Genomic DNA, 22,817 nt, shown 5'->3' with positions numbered 1-22,817 from the left:
CCAGCAATCTAAAAGTTTTATTTCAGCTGTCACAGATTGTGGAATGATGTTCCTCTAATCTGGCGATTAAATCGGTGTAACTTCAAAAGTTCAAACTTGTAAATTCGTTTTCCATTGAACAGGTTGACATAATCTCTCTTTGTAGCTTGGCTAGTTATAATAATGTCAGATACTCAGATTTTTAAACGGTTGTTCCTGTTTTACTTAAAAATATTTTTCTATTTTTCGAATTTTCTATTAATTAACTTTTATACGAACTAATTAATTTTGTTAAAAGTAATAGCCTACACACACAATATATACAGTATATATATATATATATATATATGAACATATATCACAAGCACACGTGATTTTAATTAATGTAAATATCACCCACGAAATGCATTTAATACCGAATTCTATCTTGGGAAATACATATCCACTTGGAACTCATTTTATGGTATATATATATATATATATATGTATATATTATATTATATATATATATGTACATATATATATATATATATATATTGTATGTGTGTGTATACACACATACATACATATATATATATATATATATGTGTGTGTGTGTGTGTGTGCGCGCGCGTATATATATATATATATATATACATACGTATATTTACACACATATGTATATTAAATATATATATGTGTGTGTGTATGTGTATATATATATATATATATATAATAGAGAAGGAAAGTATAGGTACTTAAGCATTTGGACAATTTATTTGCTAAGCTTTCGGGAACAACGTTACCCATCATCGGAGCTAAAAAATTAACATAAAACATAAATCAATAGACATAATTACGTTAAACCAATGAAATTCAGTTAAACAGATCTGTTAAACTGAATTTCATTGATTTGACGTAATATTAATAATTCGATTCCAACTCCCGAAAATAGCATAAACCTTAAAAATCAAAGGTTTTGGGAGATTTCCATTATTCAAAGGTATATAATCATAAAGATTTTATCTATTCTGATGCAATCTAAGTTCGAACCATTGCATATTTCCATTTCCTTAAGTGGTAACTTGGTTTTGTTAGCAAGGTCTAGATTTTTAGGCTGGGAATTCGTCTATTTCTTTTTTTATTTACCTAACGAAATGAACAAAATTCCTTTTTAAGATTTTTAATTTTAGTCATTTTGAGCAATAATGACAGACAGTCTCAATTTTTATCATATTTAAAATAATCTTATAGTAATCTTTTATAAAAGATATATTTTATATGAAATAATTTGCAAATTTAACAATAGGATTAAATTTCTTAAGAGTAGGCCTACAAGCCAAAAATGATAAAATAAATATTGAGAAATCCCTGAATAGAATCAACAGCCAATATTGAAAATAAATTTAGTGGAAGGCTATATATATATATATATATATATATAAAGTACAATGGGTTTTTATCCTATATTATTGTATTAATTGAGTTTTGTTTCCCTATTGGAAAATCGTCTGCCAGCAGGAACTATAAATTATATTACGTTTTAGGTCAAATATAGATATTTCCAGTACTGAATCTTCATTGTTGATTAATTATTTTCAATTTGAAAAGAAAACATTGTCTTTAAAACGACGTTTTAATGTTATATAAGTTTTAAAGAAGTTTTTTTTTCAGTTATGTCTCTTGCTTTGTGCTCATGTGTAATAATGAACACATAAAAGCATATGATCTTTAGGTAGTAGTTTGTTCAACCAAATTTTTATTCCATTGCATATTTAAGATTTATTTATTTGGTATATTATATTTTAATTATATGCCACGTGGCAGTTATGAAAACTGGTCTGCCACTTGTTTTACCAAACAAGAAAGCAAAATACCTTTAAATTATCTGATTTTGAAGGAAAATGTGGGATTAAAAGTATAAAAACTGGATTTAAACTTTATTTATCTAGTGATTTTTTATATAATGTAAATTTAATACGAAATTATTTTTAACATTAAACAATAGAGATATTTTTGACTATCTAGAAAAGATAAAAATTGCCAAAAGTTTTTATAATTTTAGATTTTTACCAGTTTCTATTTCAAGAACTCAACATATTAAGGTAGGGAATTAAAGAAAATATAATATTCATCATATACGTTTTAAATTTAATTAATTATAATGAGCACATCTTGCACAAAAATACCTTTGCCTAATTGTTAAAGGTATCTCAAATAGTTACTTTTACTGTCAGTAGGTGTCCATACCATCGCAGTGCCCATGAATTTCTTGGGATTACAACCTTAATAGAATATATAAATACTGAAAAATCATTGAATAGAATAGACAGCCAATATCTTAAGAAATCAGTATTAATGTTGAAATAAACAGTTTGATGATGTCTTTTGTAGTATTTTAATACTTTAGTTTGGTTTCCCTGTTAGAAAATCGCCTGCCAACAAAAAAAAACTAGATTCTATTATATTTCAGATCAAGTATAGTTCTTTCCAGTGTGAATTATGCATAATTGGTTAATTTTATTCAATTTAAGAAGAATACATTGTCTGTAAAACGACGTTTTAAGGTTATATAAGTTATAGAGAAGGTTTTCTAGGTATGTCTCTGGCTTTGTGTGCATATGTAATTATGATCACATAAAAGTACATGATCTTTAGATAGTATTTTGTTCAACAAAATATTCATTCCATTGCATCTTTAAGGTTAATTTATTGTATATATTATAATTTCATTCTATGCCACGTGGCAGTTATGTAAACTGGTCTGCCACTTGTTTTACCAAACAAGAAAGCAAAATACCTTTAAATTATCTGATTTTGAAGAATAATGTGGCATTAAAAGTATAAAAACTGGATTTAAACTTTATTTATCTAGTGATTTTTTATATAATGTAAATTTAATACGAAATTATTTTTAACATTAAACAATAGAGATATTATTGACTATCTAGAAAAGATAAAAGTTGCCAAAAGGTTTTATAATTTTAGATTTTTACCAGTTTCTATTTCAAGAACTCAACATATTAAGGTAGGGAATTAAAGAAAATATAATATTCATCATATACGTTTTAAATTTAATTAATTATAATGAGCACATCTTGCACAAAAATACCTTTGCATAATTGTTAAAGGTATCTCAAATAGTTACTTTTGCTGTCAGTAGGTGGCCATACCATCGCAGTGCCCATGAATTTCTTGGGATTACAACCCTAATAGAATATATAAAAATTGAAGAATCATTGAATAGAATAGACAGCCAATATCTTTAGAAATCAGTATTAATGTTTCAATAAACAGTCGGATGATTTCTTTTGTAGTATTTTCATACTTTAGTTTGGTTTCCCTGTTAGAAAATCGTCTGCCAACAGAAAATCTAGATTCTATTACGTTTTGGGTTAAAAATAGATATTTCCAGTGTTGAATATGCATTATTGATTAATTAAATTCAATTTGGAAGGAATATATTGTCTTTATAATGACATTCTACTGTAATGCGAGCTTATAAAGAAAGTCTTTGTTATGTCTCTTGCTTTGTGTTCATATGTAATAATGAACACATAAAAGTACATGATCGTTTGATAGTATTTTATTCAACAAAATTTTCATTCCATTGCATCTTTAAGGTTAATTTATTGTGTACATTATAATCTAATTTTATGCCACGTGGCAGTTATGGAAACTGGTCTGCCACTTGTTTTACCAAACAAGAAAATAAAATATCTTTAAAGCATCTGATTTTGAAGAAAAATAAGGCATTGATGATATAAAAACTGTTTCTTAACTTTATTTATCTAGTGACAATTTATGAAATATATATTTTATGACATTTTTTAAAACATTAAACAATAGATATATTTATGACCAATCTAGAAAAGGCAGAAGTTGCTAGCAGTTTTTAAAAAACACATTTTACCAGTTTTTATCCTGGGAATTCAGTATATTACGAATGTGAATAAAAGTAGACACGATTTCTATGATATACGTTGTAAATTTCATTTATCGTATTGAGCACGTCTTGCACAAAATACCTTTGCATAATTCACTAAGTTGAGATTTATTATTAACATAATTAGTTATGTTTGCTGTCAGTAGGTGTCTATACCATCGCGGTGTCCATGAACTTCTTAAATTGCAAGCCTTAAATAGAAAATAAACATCTATAAATCATTAAATACAATAAACCGATCGTATTTCAAAATATTCAAAATTAACGTTATATAAAACAATTGGATGAACTCTTCAGTTTTTTCCCTACTAGAAAATCGTCTGCCAGCACAAATCTAGATTTGTTTAATGTTTTAGGTTAAATATTTCACTTATTAGTGTTGAATATTCATTATTTATTGATTATAATTAATTATGAGATAATGTATTCCATTTATAGGACCAGGAAAGCAGTCCTTAAAGTAAAGAATAAGGAAACGCTTCTCAGTCAACTTTCTTGTTACTATTCATAATTAAGTTATAAAATATAATTCCACGTTTACTGTACTGTTCATGGTGTTTAAAAAAATATTTATATTTTAAAGAGCTTTATTTTATAATTTACAGAAGCAAATCGTAGGTACGAAAATATTTCATAATTTTTCCCGAGTTTCTGTCACCAAGTCAGTGTTGCCAGACATGCCTATTTATCCCTAGATTTGGGAATTTTTGGGTATCTTATGGGGATATTCTATACCAATTTGCTTGCACTTATATGAAGTATAGAGAGTAATTTCTATAATAATAAAGCCTACAGGATTGGAAGAAAATATATCTGTGGAAATTGGGGATTTTTGCGCTGTTTTTTTTTTTTCTTTTTTTTTGCGGGGGGGGGGGGGGGGATCTTTAGACTAAGCCATCTGGCAACACTAACTCTCGAAGTTTAACTTATGAAATTTCAACATGGCGGCTGCTTGTTTGTTGCCAGAACCTATGGGCTTCTTGTTCTCCCTGCTAACCTTCAAAGATCAATCAAATGTGAGTTATTTTCTCAATTTTTATTATATCATATACATAACGTGCCTTCTGGTAAATGCTTTTTCTTTATGCAGTGATTATTACAAAAACTGTGACCATGTCAAAACTTTTCTGAAACCACAGAAGTATTATGTGTAAAATTCTTTTATTTTACGGAAATTGATTTAGATTTTGTGCTAAGGTGAGGTATAGTTATGAATAAAGTGCCACTCTGAAATTGACATGTTTATTATGTCGTGCAACCTATGTGGAAATATGAACAGTTGCTTGAAGATATAATCGCGCATGGCCGTAGCTTCAGGATATGGAGTTGAAGCGTTGGTAATTTTGTTTTACCGACCATCTGTTGTATATTTTTTTCATAAAAAGTATTTTTTCTTGTAGTTTTAACGTGTGTTCTGATATCTACCACCTTACGTATCCCAGTAGTCTTAGTAATGTATATATATTTTCTGATAATTATGATTCATTATTGCTTGTTCAAGGCTGAAGTCATTGGCAATAGTATACTTCATATTTTGCACACTGAAATTTGTGGGAGGATTTGATATATGATGAATTATACCTCGAAGGTAAATTCCAATCGAAATTTTATCTGCCTAACTACGGCACAGTGTAAAATCCGGACGTCGGATGCCGTCCGGGAGAATAGAAAATCGCTTGTATCACCGGGAAAGACTCGAAAATACACCTCTTTTTTTGTGACTAGTAATGTTCACTGATACTTTTTGTTATTTTCTGAATAAATGTTCGAAAAATATTGGTCTATTTTCATGTTATTGAGAATAATCTCAATCGGACGTCAACATTACACTAACTGGGTAAAATAGCGGGCAGTTAGATAGTGTAATGTTGACGTCCGATTGAGATTATTCTCAATAACATGAAAATAAACCAATATTTTTCGAACATTTATTCAGAAAATAACAGAAAGTATCAGTGAACATTACCAGTCACAAAAGAGAGGTGTATTTTCGCGTCTTTCCCGGTGATACAAGCGATTTTCTATTCTCCTGGACGGCATCCGACGTCCGACGTCCGGGTTTTACACTGTGCCCATAACTACTGGGTTATTTAGGACGGGATAGGAATGTCTCTTAGCTTAAGTTGTATTTATGGTTGTGTAGAATAATTTATTTATAATGCTGGTTATTTTCCTGTCATGCCTAAAGACCCATTCTACAGTGTACTTCAGGCCAAAAGTTACAGTAATAAACCCGGTTAGAAGATGCAGGTGTATGCCGTGCCCCATAAATTGTATGGTGTCTGCGGTTAAAGCCTTTTTTTTTTGGGGGGGGGGGGATTCTTGAAATCGTTACTTGAGGATCAAAATTACTTTGACTGGGCTAAGCAAGTATTTTTGTTCAACTCATGCTCTTCTCAACGATTTATTACTACTGCTCAATTGCGGGAAAAAATTACTATTAAATAAATACAAGTATGAATATGTATTTGCTGACTAGTCTGTTAGTAGCAAGGTAAAGCAGAGTTTCAATATTTTTGTAGCCTATATGGTTTTTTGTAGACATTATTCGTAGCCGTTGGACATTTCTTGAAAGGAAATTAAACAGATATAAACTACTCTAAGGTACTTCAACCTAACCTGACTCAGATTGCAGCATCCATACTTGCCACTCTCCATACTAGTGATGCCCACCACTTTATTTTTCCATGCGTCCTATCTTACGTCTGCGGTTTGGCTGCGCTATTATTTTGGTAACATTTCAGTAGACTACACCCAGCCTTTTTTGCATGAAAAATCCCATTTTCTGTTAGTGTGATTGCGTTATTATTATATTCTGGGAAACTATCGTGTTCTGAGGACCACCTTCAATCAGGTTCCCCAGGTGGGAATCCGGGTTTTTGGTGGATTAAAATAAAAACCAAAGGTTTAAAGACGATAATAGCGAGACTCAACAAAACAACAACAAAAATAACAGAAAAATTAATTTTTCATGCAAAAATTAGTGAAACGCCTACAAACTAATGACGGCAGAAGTACAGTACCTCTCTCGTATACCGTTTTCTCTCGAGCAGCGTTGTGTGAAGTATCTTTTTTCCCTGAGCACTCATTTCTAAAATGGTTTATGCTCCTCCATTGCTCAGAATAGGTGAATTTACATTAAATTTGAAAATTGATTGAACTCCACTATGGTATGTCTTCTGAGCATAGTTAATATTTTTTAGTGAGGCAGATTTGCACCGACTAGCATGGGTGCCCATTTAACTCTGAAAAGTGTCCTATTAGCTGATTGGTCGGAACTATTTTTGTCCGAATACTTCCGACCAATCGGCTATCAGAAAACTTTTCCGAGCTAAAAGGGCACCCCTGCGAGTCGGTGCAAATATACCTCGTTGAAATAAATTGACTATAGTCATACTAGGATCTGAAGCAGGAGGGGGATAGAAGGGTCTTGTAAAATTACCTCTGGGAACTTGAGCATAGATATTTCGTAGCTCTTAAGTGGTTCAAAAAGCCAGAAAATTTTTATTCATAAAAAAAACAAAGCTGTTGAAAGAAAATGCAAGGACACACTAAAATCAAATCATTGTTCTCTTGTCTTGGGTAGTGCCATAGCCTCTGTACCATGGTCTCCCACTGTCTTGGGTTAGAGTTCTCCTGCTGAGGGTTACACTTGGGCTCACAATTCTATCCATTTTCTCTCTCTTGTTTTGTTAAATTTTTTTTTATAGTTTTTAAAGGAAATATATTTGTTAATATTGTTACTATACTTAAAATATTTTTTTTCTTTATTTCCATTCCTCACTGGGCTATTTTCCCCGTTGGGGACCGTGGGCTTACAGCATCATGCATTTCCAACTAGGGTTGTAGCTTAGCATTTAATGATAATAATAATAGCGCGTGCATAGTAACCCACAATCGGTCTTCCAAACGAAAGTAATTGACTTTGACTCCAAAATAGCGTTCACATTTCAATTGATCGACAAGTTATGTCGCAGCTCTCGTTAATCATAATGTACTAAGAAAAATACCAAACTAGGTAGCACATGTCCATATCTTATAGCTAATTCCTGTTTTGCTAGAAGCTGATATACTGTATTGAATATTAACCAAAAAATATTAGCGACCCACAAAGTTGGTGTGCGCAGCATATCCATATCATCTTGCCAGATTGGTACATTCCCGTTAAAATGTACATTTGCAAGTGAAGCGAGCCACATGGCTGTAAAGCCCTTTTGACTAACTTGTAGATTATTGATAATTATGGTATATTAATTTCACACCAATCACATGAACCGTATGTATTTTTGTGTTTTTCCAATTCGTTAGTTTTTGTATATGCATTTCAGAACATTGATGCAAATGCATGGTTGTTTTGGCTTCTTCCTTATAAAAAAATTTCAGTAAAATGGGTTTATTCAGTAATTAATTGATAATTGTTGAATTTTTCTGTTAAATTTTGCGTAAAGAGGGTACATATATAGTTTTAATAGTGAGACCGTGAAAATTTTTCATAAGTTACGAGAAAGGTTGTAAAAGAAATTGTGTGGAAATGGTTGATTCATTATTCCAGACTCATATTGATTAACCCTTTTACCCCCAAAGGACGTACTGGTACGTTTCACAAAACCCACCCCTTTACCCCCATGGACGTACCGGTACGTCCTTGCAAAAAAATGCTATAAAATTTTTTTTTTTCATATTTTTGATAATTTTTTGAGAAACTTCAGGCATTTTCCAAGAGAATGAGACCAACCTGACCTCTCTATGACAAAAATTAAGGCTGTTAGAGCAATTTGAAAAAAATATACTGCAAAATGTGCTGGGGAAAAAAATAACCCCCTGAGGGTTAAGGGTTGGAAATTTCCAAATAGCCTGGGGGTAAAAGGGTTAAGTTCAACTAAGGTTCCACCACCAGCGTATTTATTTTTTGATTAGGTGAGAAATTAGAGTTTTAGTGAATGTTTAAAAAAATATATACTGTATATCCATTTGAGGACATATATGTTTGTAGGTAGTCAGTTGAAATTTATTTTTACTAGAAATTTTGGGCATTTATATACATATTAACATAAGATTAGGATTAATCAGGCAAGGAAAGGTTCCATTTCATTGTTTATTTACTCAACCCTCTCATTTATTTCTATACTTGTTAGTCTTTGCCGTAGTTCATTCCTACACAAATACAAAATATAGTCCTTCAATAATTCCACTGTAACGTAAGCGAACCAGGAACGGCCACTTGAACTTTTGATGAGGTAAGCATTGTTGCCGTTAGGATAAAGAAACTCTTGCTTTGTCTTCAGCCGCCAAAGAGTACAGATGTATTTCTCGGCATCCACGTCCGGCTGTGTTAATCCTTTTCTTCGAGTACAGTACTGGGTACGTTCTACTCGGGGAGAGGATCCCAGTACGTTCTCGACTCATTCACGGGGCGAGATGGTACGTACAAGGAACATTCATATCTTCAAGTGTACACTTCTGTTTGTGGTACAGCCGCTCTTGTTCTTTAAGAGAATGAGCATATGCACTGCAGGCAGAAATGAAGGGCTCTGCCCGTTCAAGGTCTCGTGCAAGAGTACGACCAAGTACGTGTACTGTGTGTCAGGAAGCAGGCAGCTGCCTTCGTCCTTACATGCCTTGGGTCGTTCCCAAGACGCTTTGGTGACATAATCACCACGCTCACAATGAATAAAATCTGCTAGAGACAAACATGAGTCTACAGATATTGTCTTGCTTGGCTGAGTTGACAGGTTCCTCCCCAATCCAATCTCACCCTGCTTAGCCTTGAGTCTTGCAGGTAAGCCCTCAATGTCTTTTTGAAGGAGTGGGTAGCTAAGGCTACTTCACCCAAGTGAGCTCAGTGTTGACACTAGTAATTTTAGTTTTGTGACCCTGATACTAATGACCCCTGTGGTAATCTCCCTGTGCAGTGCTTCCTAAGTGTGACTGGTTTCATGGTTCCTTCCTGCTGTAAACCCAGCATCTTTGTTGTAATCCCCAGTGAGTGTCTTAACTTCCACTGTAATATTGTTCCCTAGTTTTGTAGTTCCTGTTGGAGTAACCAGTGTGGTTTCTAGGTCCCTCACGAGACAAGAAGCATGTTCTCTGTGGTATTGCATAGTTGTGAATCTGAGATCTAAAGTAGAATGACCATCTGGTCTTAATCTCTCCTTCCTCTATCTTGGTCATGAAACAGTCAAACCGTTACTCGCTAGATCTGACAATGCTGGTGTGCTATGCTTCCTTCCGAGCTCTACTCTTTAGAATCTATCTATCTCCCCCGTCCCTCCTTGACGAGGAGGAGGATGTCTGATTGTATACCAACCTATTGAACATCATATGCCATTGAACATCATATGCCAGGTATATCATCCCAGACTGCTATCCCCTTTTGGGGAAGGGATTCCTTGTGATTTACTGATAGCGAGTTGGAGTCCTCTCCTTTTCTCCCATACGAGACCATGCAGACTGACACTCCCAGGGAAGAAAAAGAACCTGTCAGTTCAGTTCTAGGAGGAACGTCCTGTCCACCAATTACCAAAATGTCTTGTTTAAAAGACAAATGGTTTGTATATGCATAGGAGCAAAGAAATTTTGAAAGCAAGTATTATTTTTCCTAGCTATAAAAAGCTGAGTTTTTAAGTTTAACTTTTTATCTCAACCACCCCTCACAGTCCTGAGTTGAAGGTCAGAAGTTGTCTGACTGGCACGTGGGTAGAACTATTCACCCGCAAACATCACGTGATGTTAACAAGGTCCACCTGTCATTAATTACCTCATTAATGAATTCAAGAGTTGTTCAAGTACCATGAAGACATTCCTTATTTTAAAGACTCGTGTTTGCATAGCCAGGAAAAGTATAAGTTACTTTTGAAATTGTTTATTTTATTGTCATTTATGGAGACTAACTATTGATATCTAAAGTACACTGGGGGAGGCCACCTAGTATAAATTCTTTGAGACACACTAACAGAGAGAACGGATATTAAAAAACTGCCTAAACTTAATCAGTTGAAGATGAACATGTTTCAGGATAGTGTGTTTGATAGGGTTCAAATGTCAATTTTGTAGAGAATTTATAATTTGCTGTGCAAGAGATTCTTGGATCAAAGAAAAAGGGTTGATTTCCATTCTCTATACAGTATTTGTATTTATATGGCCTTAAGTAGGTATATCTGTGGGTACAGTTTTAAGAAAGGAATTTAGATAATGTAGCTATTGCATTACGTGTATATACTTATGGAATATCTTTTTGCAGATAATGGCATACATTGTCGCTTCGAAAGGAAAAATGTCTAAAGAATTTGAGCACCATTCGACCTACCCTAGGGTTTCTCCAATAAGAGAGAGAGACATTTTGAGCAGAAAAGACACCTGATGAGAGAAGAGAAAATAGCTTTCTACATGCATCCAATATGTTAAAGGCAAGTATCACAGAGACCTTTAATGGTAATCTTTTATCGTACATTTGATTTTCCCTTCATGGGGTTCTCTGCAGACCTATGTCAAGTTTATATTTTGATTTTTTTTAATGCCCTTATGCTAAATGAGGCCTTGGTGTGTATAGGGTATGTAATCCATGGTAACAAACAATAATGAAGTGACTACTTTTGATAGGACACATGACCAACTTTATATCAATTTAGCATTATTTAATACTATTCAGGACACTTTTAATGTAAAATTCACAAAATTGTTTTACCCAGCTAAGAAAATGTCTGTCAAATTTCTAACTGATCCGCTCTGGGGTTCTAAATGCATAAAACATTCTAGCACGTAGAAATTAAATCTCCAAAAATAGCCGACACCAATGAAGGTTCATACTAGTATTAAATTCCTCCTGTGTACTATAACACCCAGCAGAATTAGCAATCATTTCAAGACCCAATAAAGATCTATACATGTTGCACAGTGTAGGCTACTCCTGTCATGGTATATCAACACCTAAGGAAATCTGTTTGCATCATTTATTTACACAAGTAAATTTTTAATTAGTTTATCCATAACTAAGTAAACGTTATTGATAATGTATTTGTTTTTCTTCTAGGTGACCTTTATAGCAACAACGCAATGGTGTATGAGATTTCGCTAGAACAGAGCATTCTCAAGTCTGAATTGACACTGGAAACTATGTGATAAAAGGTAATATGGAAAATGTACCCGAGTTTTGCATGGTAATAGGATTTTTAAATATTTAACTTAGCCGGTTAATATATAGCTGCAACTCTGTTGCTCGACAGACAAAAAACTGTACAAAAAAAAACTCGCCAGCGATCGCTATACAGGTTGCGGGTGTGCCCATCAGCGCCAGCTGTCGGCCAGATACCAAGCTCCATGTAAACAAAGACTCAATTTTCTCTCTGTCGACGTGTCGACAAGACGTACTTTACTCGCTGTTGAAACCTGGAGTTTTTCCCATCATCTTTGGTGAAGTACTATATTCTGGTTTGAGCTTTCGCAGTGCAGGTGTTTTTTCTTCATCTTAAATCTTGAACTCGTTTTGGATAGATTTAATTATGGTGACAAAGAGAGTATGGACTTTCTTTGACTCTTAAATGGCCGACCCTTCCCTTAGACGGAAGTGTGTTTAGGCTTTTAGTAATTATCTTATCACGTTATAAATTAATTATAGATTTTCCTCTATATATTTTATATCTCTCCGCCTTTATTAGGCCTCTTCGATTAACTTTCCATTTATAATAAACATAAAAAATAAATTTTAATGTTTTGTTTATATGCGACCTTTCCTGAGAGTAGGCGGTCCTATCTTGGAAACCGAAGTTAAACAACGTTGAGCCCTTTGCAATCGTAAATAGCTTTTAAAGAGCTAATGATTTAAAACCTTTTAAATGAATATTTTTAATAAATATTTTATGAAAGAATTTCTTTGAATAGTCTTCGTACTATTTTCAAAGATGAACTAACGTTTAGTTTATTTATACTACGCAGTTTGCGCTCTATCGTTACGATAGAGAGAGAGAGTATCACGGTTTCACTTTGCAGAAAGAGTAAATCGATTCTGACGTTTTGTTCATTCTTCTTTCAAAGCTTAAATGTTTTAAATTCTATTTTAAAGGAACTTTTTAATTGAAAAACCTTTCAGTTTTTTCCTTTGGTCAAATAACATGTTTTTTTGACGAAATGTAATTGGGCTCTTCTCTTAGGTGCGAAATCAAGAGAGAAAGAGAGAGAGAGACAGAGACGGAGGGAGAGAGAGGAGAGAAAACGTTCCGTTCAAGCGGGTAACGTTGTTCTCGATTTTCTCTCGTCCCTAGTCTCGGTACGGGGAGAAAGGATAAAACGTTTTTAGTTTTTATTCTCGTCCCCAGGCTATGACGATTCGCCACCGCTCATTCGCCGACGACCATTAGCCACCGCCAGTTCGCCACCAGCTTTTCGCCACTTGGACCATTTCGCCACCGGGACATTTCGCCACCAGAAACATAACTCCAGCTGTTTATTTTGTTTCCCCTCTGCAATTATCTTTTATTTTGGAAGTTTTAACTATTCTACTGTAAAGTGTAAATAAAAGAAATGTAAATTATAAACATTTTATTATGTAAAAAAAGTTAAAAGCAATCCAAACATTTTATTGTTAACGAACAAGTAAAGAAATTATATTGGTTTGCACCTAAAAAAAATATACACTTTGGTTCATTTGCTATTAATGGGCTATTCCTCTGAGATATTCCAAAGCGTCTTTCATTGGTGTGCACGAGAACAATTTTCTTTATTCTTTCATCAGGGTTTCTATATTTTTTCAGCTTTAATGGTGGTCTGCGTCCTGCTATCAGTTGTTCCATATATAAATCTCTTCCCTTTTGTAATTTCATTAGAGTTTCTATAAATTACCACATGGTTGGGTGGTTAGCTCCAAGGTCAAAAGCAATTCTGCGATGAGCAGCATCTGCGTGGTTATTTGTTCGATCTTCATCATTTAAAGTAGTTTCATATTGCGACCATTTATCATGGGGATACAATATCATTTCTTTTTCGTCTAATTATATTCTTCTTTCAGGATGCCTGAAAACTTTAAATAAATCAATCAATCTAATTATATTCTTCATGCTGTTCAACTTTGGTAATGTTGTATGCACTGATAAAGGCACACCAGATAAACATTCATTTATAAGAACACTAGGTACTTGTGATTCTTCTGCACAGCGTTTTAAATTCACTTTTACCTTAGCAAATTGTACACTTGCTGCAGAGGCCGAATGAGTGTGTTCATTTATTTTCTTTATCACATTGCTAATCCTGGTGAGGATCCGTCCATTGCATCTTCCCCTTTGTTCGCAGTGCCAATATTTGATGCTTCGATCACACTTGGATGATTTATCAAAAACGTAAATAAAACCATCGTGGTGAAATTTTTTTTCCGCGTTTGGAAAGAATATCTGTTTCCATTTTGAGGGCTTCAGGAAGACTGATAAAAACATTAAGAAAATATTTATTCTTTTTTTAAATAAAAAAGTAAACAGACTTGTTATGCTTGTAAAGAATCTAAGCAAAGGACCTTGTTAAACTATAAAATTATTAAATGATTAAATTTTCAGAGTTATCCGGCAAAAAAAAAAAAAAAAAAACGATTGCCTCGTATGCGGTGGTGAAATGGCGTCAGAGGCGAATCGGCGGTGGCTAACCGTCAGTGGCTAACTGTCGGCGGCGAATCGGCAGCGGCGAATGGTCCCATCCCCGGCTATGTGCGGTTAGAGATTGAAAACGTAGTTTTGAAGGAACTAGTGTTTAGTCTCTTCCCCAGCCACTGAATTTTTTATCTTAAAATATGTTTTCTGTTTTTTGCTGGTATTAATGAGCTTGCATTATACGACTGATTTCGCAATTACTACCTTTTGATGAGGGTAGAATTGCGTGCTTCAGGTAGAAATCAGTAAAAGTTTCGATTTCAGTGAAATAAGTGCAAAACAGGAAATCGAAGTGATAAAGTGATATTGCGCTAAGTGTTACTGTGTTGCGTCCGAGGGTTCGTCTGTTCGTGCCTGTCGTTTACCTAGTCCGGGACCTCTTGCAAGCTCCCAAACCCAGGGGAGAAGTAATGTCGAACGACTTATGGGTTTGAGAGGCCTTGATCAACGAACAGACGTTTCCCTCTATGGTATCGGGTGTATCTTACCAAGATCTCCCCTACCATAAGGCGAGAGAGACGTTTTTTCTCCTCGTCATCCGAAGGCTTTTCGCATAAGAAACCTGTAATAAGGTTTCGAAGCCCTTAAGCGAAAGTCAGTCCTTTCAGGACAGGTTCAGCGTCCTGCTTGCAGCCATTAGGACAGCTCTGACCCTATGCAGTCTCGGAAAACTGCTCGCCGCCTAACAAAAGCGTAACACAGACTCCGAGAGTCTTTTTTGTTGGCAAAGTGTTGCGGTCACAGACGTTACCCTCGTCTCTTACCACAACCATTTCCGTTGATCCTTAATGGGTTGTACGGCAAGACATGCAGAATATGCTTGCCTCCCTTATGGAAGACTATTCTGCCGATTAGTCCGTTGAGTCTAGCCGTTTATCTCATCGATATCCTGGCTTTCAGCCAACCTAACGTTCCTTTGTGCTTCCTGTTGACGTTGGCGTAGCTAAGTCACGTCAGTCAGGTTGTTTAGAACCACACTCGATGCGGTCTCGTGTGGATTTTCAGCCACATTTGGACGTTAGGCCACTTGCTGATGCTCCTGTTGACGTTCAGGACGTTCGCTAACAATCGGAGTTGACTTTTTTTGACGCTGTGCGTCAACCTCCGCATTCTAGAGTTGTTTTGACTGCTCAGTCTAGGCAGTCAAAGCAGTCTCGAGTGGACGCTGTGCGTCCTCACGCACCTGTTGTTGTTGACAGTTCAGTTGTTGACAGCTCACAGACTGTCAAGCAGTTACATGACGTTGCGTCCTGGTCCGCTACTAATGCACCAGTGCGTGTGGACTCTGCTTGTAAAGCATTGCCACCACGGTAGGTCTCTCCCTTGCTTGAGACTCAGCTTTTATCGGACAAGGTTCCTGTAGATGAGGAAGTTGCTGTTCCCCCTCCTACTGATATTCCCTTGAGGACTCTGTCAGACGGAGAGGAGCCTAAAGCTGCTTAGCCCTCTATGGGCTTTAATTAAATCATGATGATTTTTTTAAGGATCTTTGTCCGGATCTTTTTGTAACTGCTGCTCCTCGTTCGCCTAGACGTCAGAGCTTACACTAGGCCTAGCTACTTCGAAGCCGTTGTTTATAAGCTAGTGCTCTCTCGCTCTCCTAGAGAGCTTTACGTTTGCTAGGCGACTGGTTTATCACCAGGAGGAGTTTGGGGGATACAGCCTTTGCTTTCCCTTCTTTTAAACTGGCTTATAGAGCGAGAGTCTGATATGACACGAGAGAAGTTCTCGGCTTGGGAGTTCATGCCTCTGCCCAGATAGACTTCTCAAATCTCGTAGACTCTCCCTGGCGCCTGGCCAGGAGACGCTCCAAGTTTTTTACAGGTCAACTTCACAGCTGTTTTCGAGCCTTTGAAGTTTTGCTGTACAATTATGTCATGCATAAACAAGGCTTTCAGGGATGGAAAGCGGTACCGCCTCAGTCGCTAACCCCGTCTGTTGCCGCACCTGCTCCCGTAGACCCTAAATGGGCTTTGCTGCAAGACATGCAGTCCAAGCTTGCGTCCTTGATAGAGGACTTTAATGCGGAGAAGGTTGCTGCCGAACCTTCTGGCCAACAACCTTCCAACCGGTCGGTTGTGCGTCCTGTTGACGCTGAGGTAACCTTCTCGCGTCTACCAGTTGAGGTGGTTCCTCCACCGATGCGACCCAGTGTGGGTTGCCAGCCGCACGTTGACGTTAAGCGACGCTTGGAGGTGGTTGTTGACGTTCAGGACGTTCAACAACCAGCAGAGGTGACTTGTTGTGACGCGGTGCGTCAACCTCAGCAACCTGGTATGGTGTTGACTGCACAACCCAGACGGTCTAGACAGTCTCGGGTGGACGCTGTGCTTCCTCGCGCACCCATGGTTGTTGACAGTTCACAGACTGTGCAGCAGTTCCATGACGTTGCGTCCGGCTCCGTCACGCATGCACCAGTGCGACCGGACTCAGCGAGCCAGACGTTGCCCACTCCGTTGCCGTTTCCTCATCAGTTTTCGGATGAGGAACTATCTGATGAGGACGTTGCTGAACAACAAGACGATCAGCCCCCAGAATAGATCAAGCCCTGCTATCCATCCAGAAGATGCTGAAGAAGGAACGCTGCTCAGTCAGGCTGTGGATGAGTCTGGTGGGGACGCTGTCATCCCTGGAACAGTTTGTATCACTAGGAAGACTACACCTCCGTCCTCTTCAATACCATCTGGCTTTTCACTGGAAAAAGGACAAGACGCTAGAAGCGGTCTCGATCCCGATTTCCGGAAAGATAAAGTCTTGTCTGACTTGGTGGAAGGACAATATCAACCTAAGAGAGGGTCTTACCCTGGCTGTTCAGACTCCCCACCACGTTCTCTTCTCGGACGCATCGGACTTGGGCTGGGGCGCGACACTTGACGGTCGGGAATGCTCAGGTCTGTGGAACTCGAGTCAGAGGAGCATGCATATCAACTGCAAGGAGCTGTTGGCAGTTCATCTGGCCTTGAAAAGCTTCGAGTATCTCCTTCGAGGCAAAGTGGTGGAAGTAAACTCGGACAACACCACGGCCTTGGCGTACATCTCCAAACAAGGAGGTACCCACTCACTGACGTTGTACGAGATCGCAAAGGACCTGCTCATCTGGTCAAAAGGTCAAGACATCTCCCTAGTAACGAGGTTCATCCAAGGCAACTTGAATGTCATAGCAGATTGTCTCAGTCGGAAAGGGCAAGTAATTCCAACAGAATGGACCCTCCACAAGGATGTGTGCAAGAGACTTTGGGCCACTTGGGGCCAACCAACCATAGATCTCTTTGCAACCTCGCTGACCAAGAGGCTTCCAATCTATTGCTCCCCAGTCCCGGACCCAGCAGCAATACATATAGATGCCTTCCTCCTAGATTGGTCACATCTGGATCTCTACGCATTCCCACCGTTCAAGATTGTCAACAAGGTACTGCAGAAGTTCGCCTCTCACGAAGGGACAAGGTTGACGTTAGTTGCTCCCCTCTGGCCCGCGAGAGAATGGTTCACCGAGGTACTTCGATGGCTAGTAGACGTTCCCAGAAGTCTTCCTCTAAGGGTGGACCTTCTACGTCAGCCTCACGTAAAGAAGGTACACCAAAGCCTCCTCGCTCTTTGTCTGACTGCCTTCAGACTATCGAAAGACTCTCGAGAGCTAGAGGCTTTTCGAAGGAGGCAGCCAGTGCGATTGCTAGAGCAAGGAGAGCATCCACCATTAGAGTCTACCAGTCGAAGTGGGAAGTCTTCCGAGACTGGTGCAAGTCAGTTTCTGTATCCTCGACCAGTACCTCTGTAGCTCAAATAGCTGATTTTCTCTTATACCTGAGAAAAGGACGATCCCTTTCAGCTCCCACTATCAAGGGCTACAGAAGCATGTTGGCATCAGTCTTCCGGCATAGAGGCTTAGATCTTTCCAACAGTAAAGATCTTCAAGACCTCCTTAAGTCTTTTGAGACCACCAAGGAGCGTCGTTTGGCTACCCCTGGATGGAATTTAGACGTGGTGCTAAGATTCCTCATGCCAGACAGGTTTGAGCCGTTACAATCAGCCTCCCTGAAAGATCTCACTCTAAAGACACTTCCTGGTATGCTTAGCCTCGGCTAAAAGTCAGTGAGATTCATGCCTTCAGCAAGAACATCGGATTTTCGTCAGAAAAAGCCACCTGTTCGCTGCAACTTGGTTTTCTAGCCAAAAATGAGCTGCCTTCTCGGCCTTGGCCTAAATCTTTCGATATTCCCAGCTTATCGGAGATCGTAGGCAATGAACTAGAAAGAGTCTTATGCCCTGTTAGAGCTCTTAAGTTCTATTTAAAGCGTACCAAACCTTTACGAGGCCAATCTGAAGCTTTATGGTGTTCAGTTAAGAAACCATCTTTGCCTATGTCAAAGAATGCTTTATCATACTTTATCAGATTGTTAATACGAGAAGCTCATTCACATCTGAGTGAGGAAGACCAAGCTTTGCTTAAGGTGAAGACGCACGAAGTTAGAGCTGTAGCAACTTCCGTGGCCTTTAAGCAAAATAGATCTCTGCGAAGTATAATGGACGCAACCTATTGGAGAAGCAAGTCAGTGTTCGCGTCTTTTTATCTAAAGGATGTCCAGTCTCTTTACGAGAACTGCTACACACTGGGACCATTCGTAGCAGCGAGTGCAGTAGTGGGTGAGGGCTCAACCACTACAATTCCCTAATTCCATATCCTTTTAATCTGTCTCTTGAAATGTTTTTAATGTTGTTTTTATGGGTTGTCCGGAAGGCTAAGAAGCCTTTCGCATCCTGGTTGATTTGGCGGGTGGTCAAAGTCATTTCTTGAGAGCGCCCAGATTAGGGGTTTGATGAGGTCCTGTTGTATGGGTTGCAGCCCTTGATACTTCAGCTCCTAGGGGTCTATCAGCATCCTAAGAGGATCGCGAGGCTCCGTAAGGAAGACGTACTTATAAGGCAGAGTAATCGTACAAGTCGACTTCCTTACCAGGTACCTATTTATTTTGTTTTTGTTATTTTGATAACTTCTAAAATGAAATAAAAACTCTTAGCTCATAAAATGTAAACATATTTTACTGGTCTCTACCCACCATCCTGGGTGTGAATCAGCTATATATTCACTGGCTAAGTTAAATATTTAAAAATGATATTTTAATTATAAAATAAATTTTTGAATATACTTACCCGGTGAATATATAAATTAAATGACCCTCCCTTCCTCCCCAATAGAGACGCAGTGGGACGAGGAGAAAATTGAGTCTTTGTTTACATGGAGCTTGGTATCTGGCCGACAGCTGGCGCTGATGGGCACACCCGCAACCTGTATAGCGATCGCTGGCGAGTTTTTTTTTGTACAGTTTTTTGTCTGTCGAGCAACAGAGTTGCAGCTATATATTCACCGGGTAAGTATATTCAAAAATTTATTTTATAATTAAAATATCATTTTTTAATTGGGATTTGAAACTCCATATGAAAGGATATCCAAATAATTGAATCTCTCATAAATGGAGTAGCACCATCAGTGCATTACTTGGTGGTGTACAGTATCTTTTTTGGCCACTAGCTGCGCTTTCTTTTTAATCTTCACCTATATATGGGTGATGAATGGACTCCCAGGCCTCATTGCTTGAGCCTTATATCCAAAATTCTTGTATTCAATTCAAGAATTGGTCCTTGATTTTAGGCCTTGACTGTCTCATGAGTTCATCTACCAGTGCCCTTGGCAGGACTTGAATGTAAACAGTATTCTTTTCAATCTTATTCTCATGAAGTTATCATATTTAAACTTAGCATTGTGTAAGCGAAGTTAAACTCCATTTCTATATCAACTTAACGATCACAGCATTATTGTCTTATAAGACTTGAACAAACCTTTTTCAGTTTTAGCCTCAAAGTTTGGGTGTTGAAAGCACTAACCTTAACAATTAATGTGATATTAGTGAGAACTTTTTAGCCTTAAAAACTTTTGTATGGGTAAAAAATATTGGATACAGCACTTTTAAATGCCTAAGATTGACTTTTAAATTGTTAAGGGTATCCTAATTACAGTAGGATTACCATAATTTGATATTAGTTGGAACTTTTCTGTCTTACAAACCCCTTATGTGGGAGAAAATGTATTGGGCCATCACTTATGAATGTCTAGATGTGTTTTAAAATAATTGACATCTGATTACATTATCATTGCTGTAATTTAGTACATCTAAATTCATTCCAATACAATTTTCAGGTGACAGGGCCAAGCCAGCAAATCAGGGGAAAAGTTTTGAGCCCAGAAAATGTTCTTTCAAGTTCGTCGACGAATTGTGACAAAAATTTTGTCAGAAAGTCTGCTCAAGAGTACACCAGTTTTGTTGCAAGACAATAGAATACAAGATCTGCTTCTTGAAGTTTAAGTTCTTCCAAGATTTTTTGAAGCACCAAAAGCGTCTTCATTTATAAGTCACACTTGTCTAACCCCTAGTGGTGGTTAGGGAAGAAATGCAAAGTGCCACCTTGTGACAAATGATATTTTATTTTAGTATTTTGGGTACAATTATTTCATGATTTTTCAATTTATGTATTTTTTTAGGAGTGTAATCATGCCACATAGATAAAAGATTTCTTTTATCTCTTTTTTTTTATCATCCAACTCGAACAATTTTTTTCTCTATACAGCATTGTTCTCTAGTTTTGGGTAGTGACATAGGCTCTGTACCAATGTCTTCCGCTGTCTTAGATTAGAGATCTCATGCTTAAGGGTACACTCAGCTACACTATTCTATCTTGTTTCGGTTCCTCTTGTTATTTTGAAATTTTTATCCTCTCTTTATTTCCAAGTTTTATAGTTTATATATGAAACATTTATTTTTTGTTATTCTTAAACGTCTCTTGTAGTTTTCCTTATTTCCATTCCTCACTGGGCTATTTTTCCTGTTAGACCCCTTGGGCTTATATCATCTTGCTTATCCAACTAGGGTAGCAAGTAATAATAAGAATAATAGGACTACATTATATACATTTTAAAATGCAAAGTCGACTAATTTTAAGGCATTCAAGAATCTATAAGAGAGATTTGTTCTGTAACTGAAATACAAACCACGCTATTTAATATGGGTTATTACTTTCGGCGTAGCTGAAATGACGAGCCATTAGAATTTTAACGAGGGTTTACTACCCCACCGCTAGTTAGCGGGGGGTAGGGAGGGTAGCTTGCTACCCCCCTCACACACACCTGTGCTTGAGCTCACTTTGCTCTCGGCTCGGGTGGTAGTCAGATGTGTCCGCTTCCACCCTCGCCTTCTTTGACAGGCATTTAATGCTTTTTGCTTTTCCTTTGACAGGTGTGCGTGAAGTTGGCCTCTGCTATGCGAAAGAGTCCTGGATTACTAGACCACCCTTGTGGCACGTTTATGTCGGCGGTCGATGCTGACCCTCACACCCTTTGTCCTTATTGTAGGGGCCAGCGGTGTGATATAAATAAAGTGTGTAGGGAGTGGTCTATCTCCCAGTGGGAGAGGTTTCCTCGGCGTCGGAAGAAGTCCAGGCGGGATATTTCTCCTTCGAAGGTTTCTTTGAAAGGAGAAAATCCCAAGGGCTCTTCCGTGGCCCAAACCTCCTCCGAAGCTCCCACTCGATCGTTTTTTTCTGAGAAACTTAAGTGGTAGCATAGGCCATAGTTCTGTTGCCCGATCTCGGGTTTTGGGAGAGGGAGTTGCCTCCTATAGCGAGGCAGCTCCTCCTCCTCCCCTGGGGGAGGATTTAAATATTCCTGTAACTAATGATGATTTGTTTCAGCTTTGGGCTTCCTTGGGGCTTGAGGGTTTGCCCTCCAAGGAAGCCTTGTTTGACATGATCTGGTTGGGGGCTGCTGTCAAACAATCGCCGACTTTAGCAGAGGTTTATCCTCTGTCTATCGTTGACGTTGTCGTGGCAGAGGCTTCCGGTGAGTTATCTCAAACCTCTGCCCGTGATGACCTTGCTGTAGCTGAAAGCTTAGTTCCTCCCTCTGTACATCCTTCGAGGGAGGAACTAAGTCCAACGGTCTCTCCTGCCGGTGATTCTCTCCCTCGGGGGAGTTCACTGACAGAGACTCCCCTTCGGAGGACTGCTGATGGTCAGCCCGCTGACCCCACGGCCCCCAGAGGGCGTATAAGTCGTAAAGCCCGCCTTCTTCTTCGCCGTAGAGGCCTTCCTTCACCTCGCAAGGGTGTTGGGAGGCGCCTCTTCGGTTCATCGTCACTGCAGTCCGCCGCAGAGGAACCTCGCCATCGTTCTCCGACTCTCCCAGCTACAACCCTGGACCTCTCTGCACATTGTTCACGATCTCCTTCGGTGGAAGG

The 22,817-nt window shown here is 37.9% G+C and overlaps 1 long non-coding RNA gene across 1 annotated transcript; it reads left to right on the top strand.

Moving 5' to 3' along the window:
• Nucleotides 1-4,834: 4,834 nt before the first annotated feature.
• On the top strand, nt 4,835-22,334 carry LOC137645056 (uncharacterized). The gene is made up of 4 exons (XR_011045269.1): nt 4,835-4,920; nt 11,145-11,310; nt 11,934-12,028; nt 20,726-22,334. It is a non-coding gene; the product is annotated as an uncharacterized lncRNA (long non-coding RNA).
• Nucleotides 22,335-22,817: the final 483 nt, after the last annotated feature.

Source organism: Palaemon carinicauda, chromosome 8, assembly GCF_036898095.1.
Source record: "Palaemon carinicauda isolate YSFRI2023 chromosome 8, ASM3689809v2, whole genome shotgun sequence".
Taxonomy (NCBI): domain Eukaryota; kingdom Metazoa; phylum Arthropoda; class Malacostraca; order Decapoda; family Palaemonidae; genus Palaemon; species Palaemon carinicauda.
The sequence above is the reverse complement of the archived record's forward strand: the minus strand, read 5'-3'. Positions and strand labels throughout refer to the sequence as shown.